This window comes from Dipodomys merriami, unplaced genomic scaffold (genome assembly GCF_024711535.1).
Source record: "Dipodomys merriami isolate MVZ:Mamm:240054 unplaced genomic scaffold, mDipMer1.0.p SCAF_5, whole genome shotgun sequence".
Lineage (NCBI taxonomy): Eukaryota > Metazoa > Chordata > Mammalia > Rodentia > Heteromyidae > Dipodomys > Dipodomys merriami.
Window position 1 is genome coordinate 68,871,485 of NW_027206068.1, and position 5,541 is coordinate 68,877,025.

The 5,541-nt window shown below is 46.0% G+C and overlaps 1 non-coding gene across 1 annotated transcript; it reads right to left on the reverse strand.

Moving 5' to 3' along the window:
• Positions 1-483: 483 nt before the first annotated feature.
• Positions 484-590, reverse strand: LOC138810300 (U6 spliceosomal RNA). The gene has a single exon (XR_011367097.1). It is a non-coding gene; the product is annotated as a U6 spliceosomal RNA (small nuclear RNA).
• Between the last annotated feature and the right edge of the window lie 4,951 nt (positions 591-5,541).

The window sequence follows — 5,541 nt, forward strand, 5'->3', positions numbered from 1 at the left end:
AACTTCAACAACAGGGGACTACTAAAATTTTACATAATTTTAAAGATAAGGCCACATTATTTTTTTTAATTTATAAGACTTTTATTTTCCACAAAACTTAGAATAACTTTTTACACTTTCTTTTTTGCTTATGTGGTGCTGAGGAATCGAACCCAGGGCCTCATGCATGCAAGGCAAGCGCTCTACCACTGAGCCACCTTCCCAGCCCTTTACACTTTCTTTATACATAATAAAAGATAATTAAATAAATGACATGATCTAGCTAAGCACTGACTGGAACATTTAATTTTGTTCTCAGGTTTTTTTTTTGTATTGTCCAGTCATCTATTTTTTTTAATTTTTTATTGTAAAGATACTATACAGAGGGTTACAGTTACATGAGTAAGGTAATGAGTACACTTCCTATTGAGCATTGTTACCCACTCCATTTTTTCCCCCTACTATCCCTTCCCTCCCTACCTTCCCCGAGGTTTTTTTTTTTTTTTTAATATGGAACGCTTCACGAATTTGCGTGTCATCCTTGCACAGGGGCCATGCTAATCTTCTCTGTATCGTTCCAATTTTAGTATATGTGCTGCCGAAGCAAACACAAGTTTTTTTTTAAATTGTGATTAAGTTATTACATAATTTCCCAAATTTCACAGTATTGTGGAATAATGATTCTCATTTAAAGTCACAAGTTCATTCTAACTTTCCTGGAGCAAATTGTCTATCACGGTCTATAACATATATACCATATATGTGATCAACAGCATGGGGATATTTAGTAGTGGTTCGACCAGATGAGTGGAAGTTCTTTGTTTCTTAAGTCCTGTTAATTTTGTCATATCATCTAACAATTTTGATTTAGCATCTACTTATCAGGGAGACCATGTACCATTTGTCTCTTTGCTCTTAGCTTACCACGCTCAACATGATTCCTTCTAGCTCCATCCATTTCCCTGTAAATGCCATTATTTTGTCATTTCTAATGAAAGCCACATTGTTATTAAGGTGAGAAACATCCACACTAAAGATTGCCAGGCACTTATGGCTCACCCTGTAGTTCTAGCTTCTCAGGAAGCTGAGATCTGAGGATCATAGTTTAAAGCCAGCCTGGGCAGGAAAGTCCCAGAGACTGGGGAGGAGGTGAATTTGAATGAAGTACATCATCTGCATGTATAGAAAACTAGAAATGGTGCTGTGGGCTCAAATGGTAGAGTACTTGCCTTGAGCTTAAGAGCTCACAGACAACAATCAGGCCCAGAGTTCAAGACTCACGACTGGGGGGCTGGGGTGGGGGGAGACACAAACAAACAAAAAACCTACCCCCCCAAAAAACAGAAGGGCTGGGAATGTTGGCTTTCTGGTAGAGTGCTTGCCTAGCATGCATGAAGCCATGGGTTCAGTACCACATAAACAGACAAAGCTCAAAGTGGTTTTTAGGCTCAAGTGGTAGAGTGCTAGACTTGAGCCAAAAACAGCTCAGGGACAGTGTCTGAGTTCAAGCCCTGGGACTGGCAAAAAAAAAAAAAGAGGAAAACAGTCACCAATATATGGCTTAAACGACACACATCAATGGAGTGAATGTTTTGTTTAGTTGTAGGGTTTGAACTAGGGGCCTGGGTGCTATCCTGCCACGGACCCACTTCTAGCTTTATAGTTGTTGATTGGAGATCAGTCTCACAGACTGTCCTGCTCAGGCTTGGCTTTGAACCATAATCCTCAGATCTTATCCTCCTGAGTAGCCAGGATTACAGGCATGAGCCACCTGTGCCTGGGGAGGAGGTGAATTTGAATGAAGTGCATCATCTGCATGTATGGAAAGATCCCTGTGAAAGCTCTCTGCTAGACAGGCACACAGGCAGACAGTGAAGACACACATACACTCCTCCCAGTTCCTGAAGGCCAGAACAGCTGTCTGGACTCTGTGTCAGCCAGGGCTGTGGTTTCCATTAGAGGTTGGGCTCCTGCTGCTTGTGGGCAGAATTCATTTCCTTGTGGTTGCTGAGCTGAGGCCTATGTTCCTGCCAGCTGTACAGCTCCTTGCCACACATGGCCCCACAATTCACGGCAGGGTTATTTCCTCCAGTCCAGGTCACCAGCGTTCACAATTTTCTGACTTCCTCTTCCATAGCCAGCCAGACAAAATACTGCATCTTAAAAAGATTAAACCAGGCTCACTCAGGCTTGTCTCTACTTTGCTGTATAAGGAAACTAGCTGAGTACTGGTGGCTCATGCCTGTCATCTTAGCTCTTTAGGAGACCAAAGATCTGAGGAGAATGGCAAAGCCAGTCTGAGCAGGAAAAGTCCAGGAGACCAAAAAGCTGAAAGTGGAACTGTGGCTCCAGGGTAGAAGTGCTAGCTTTGGGCAAAAATGCTCAGGTATGGGCTGGGAATGTGGATTAGTGGTAGAATACTGGCCTAGCATGCATGAAGCCCTGGGGTTCAATTCCTTAGTACCACATAAAAAGGCCAGAAGTGGCACTTTGGCTCAACTGGGACAGTACCCAGCCCAAATTCAAACCCAGAACCAGAAAAATAAAAGTCAATGGAGTGCCTTCCATGGCAGTCACCTTCTGTTTACAAAGGTGTCACATGAGCAAGATCACAGGTGTTATGTTAGAACTCTTTGTATCAGTGAATTTAGACATTAAATTTTTTATGATTCATGGACATGAGTCACTGTAATTTCAGCGCCAGATGGTTAGCATTCCCAAGATTCAACGCTTTCGGTGTTAGTGTGGAGGAACCTTGGCTATCTTTAAAGATCAAAGTCACAGAGATACCAACAGTTAAGCCGGGCGCCAGGTGGTTCATGCCTGTAATCCTAGCTACTCAGGAAGCTGAGATCTGATGATCGCAGTTCAAAGCCAGCCCAGGCAGGAAAAATCCATGAGACTCTTATCCCCAATAAACCACTAGAAAACCGGAAGTGGCGCTGAAGAGCACAAGGACAGCGCCCAAGCCGAGTTCAAGCCCCACAACCGACAAAAAAAAAAAAAAAAAAAGCGAGAGAGAGCGATACCAACACTTGCCATGTCCAGTAATAAGTTTGTGATCATAGACCATGACTCATGCAATCTGGAAGGCGTAATCAAGTGGAAATTAAGATTTTTTTTTGAAAAAGCACCAGTGTGAGAGCACACACACACGCGCGCGTGCGTGCGCACGCACGCACGCACGCACGCACGCACGCACGCACGCACGCACGCACGCGCGCGCACACACACACACACACACACACACACACACACACACACACACACACACACACACACACACACACACACACACACACACACACACAGCTTTTCTTAGCTGGGTTCCCAGACTCCGTCTGTTATCCTAGCTACTTAGGATAAGTTGTGATATTCTTTTTTTTCTGGGTGCTGTCCTGGAGCTTTTTCACTCAAGGCCAGCACTCTACCACTTGAGCCACACAGTACCACTTCTGACTTTTTCTGGTGGCTAATTGGAGATGAGTCTTTATAGTCTTGGGCTGGGAAGGTGGTGAGTGCTTACCTCTCCTGCATGAGGCCCTGGGTTCAATTCCTCAGCGCCACAGAAGCAGAAAAAGCTCTAAGTGGCACTGTGGCAAGTGGTGGAGCACTAGCCTTGAGTTGAAGAGCTGAGGGACAGCGCCCAGGCCAATTTCAGGCCGCACAACTGACAAAAGTCTTATAGTCTTAATGGCCATTCCTGCCTGGCCTATCTTGGACCCTTAATCCTCAGATCTCAGCCACCAGCACCCAGCAGTTCTGAGATTCCACCAAAAAGTCAGAAGCAGATGGCACTGGTGGCTCACGCCTGTAATCCTAGCTACACAGAAAGCCTGTTCCTCAAATGGTAGAGCACTAGACTTGAGTAAAAGGTCAGGAAGTGGTATTGTGGCTCAAGTGGTAAAGCGCTAGCCTTAAGCTGAAGAGCTCAGGGACAGCGCCCAGGCACAGAGTTCAAGCCCATGACCAACCCCCCCCCAAAAAAAAAGTCAGGCACCAGTGGCTCAGGCCTGTAATCCTAGCTATTCAGGAGGCTGAGATTTGAGAATCACAGTTCAAAGCCAGCCTGGGCAAGAAAGTCCCAGAGTCTTATCTCCGATAAACCAGTAGAAAACTGGAAGTGGCACTGTGGCTCAAGTGGTAGAGCGCTCGCCTTGAGCTGAAGAGCACAGGGACAGTTCCCAAGCCCAGAGTTCAAGTCCCACGACCAACCAAAAAAAAAAAAAAAAGAGGTCAAAGCACTTAGGCCCTGAGTTCAAGCTACATAACAGGGAGGCAGGCATGTGTGCGTGTGTGCATATCAGAAAGAACTTGCAAAAAGTGCCATCCAAGCCTGGTAATGTGCTTGCCTAGCATGCATGAAACCCTGGGTTTGACTCCTCAAGTACCACATACACAGAAAAGACCAGAAATGGTGCTGTGGTTTAAGTGGTAGAGTGCAAGCTCAGGACAGTGTCAGTCCCAGAGTTCAAGCCCAAGGATTGCGCCCCCCCCCCCTCGCTGAAAAAGGATCAAAGGCCTTGAGTACAAGACCCAGTATTGCCGGGCGCTGGTGGCTCACGCCTGTAATCCTAGCTACTCAGGAGGCTGAGATCTGAGGATCACGGTTCAAAGCCAGCCCGGGCAGGAGAGACTGTGAGACTCCTATCTCCAATAAACCACCAGAAAAACGGAAGTGGTGCTGTAGCTCAAGTGGTAGAGCGCTCGCCTTGAGCTGAAGAGCTGAGGGACAGCGCCCAGGCCCAGAGTTCAAGCCCCATGACCGACCAAAAAAAAAAAAAAAGACCCAGTATTGGGGTCTTGCATGCGTGCACATACACATCCCCATCTCTGAGAGTTACATACATGAGTCACAAAATGGTTTTCATTAAACACACACACACACACACACACACACACACACACTTTCAAAATGCCAGTTCTATGGTGCTCCTCAGCGGCTTTCTTTCTGGGCACTGGGGGCAGGTTCAGCAGACGTGCATGGCCATGAGTGGTGTCTTTCCCAGCCAGAAGTCTTGTGGACCTTGCAATAAGCGAAAAGCTGGGTGGTTCCAGCTGGTCCTGCTTGTTCCCCTATGTCTCTAAACAGCATTCCTTCCTATTTCTTTTTTTTGTGTGCTGGTACTGGGGCTTGAACTCAGGCACCTGGGCACTTGTGCCTTAGATTTTCAGCTCAAGTCTAGGACTCTACCACTTGAGCCACAGCTTTTTTTTTTTTTTTTGATTCATTCCTGATTAAGAATCTCACTAACTTTCCTGACTTCAAACTCAGAGCTTCAGTTCTGTCTCCTGAGTAGCTAGGATTATAGGCATGCACTACCATGCATGGCTTCTTGTACAGTTTCTAGCAGATTCCGAGTGTGTAAAGAAGCCTCTTGCCCCGGCCAGCCTCTACCCCAGGTGCAGGAACCAGTAGTCGTCCTTCAGATCTGCATGTTTCAGAACAGCTCATTTCACAACACAGAACGCCAGCCTTTTTTTAAATTGTTTTATTTGGGAAAAGTGCTTCTTACAAAAGGGCAGCTGCAAAATACAGAGACCTCTGCAACAATGACTTCA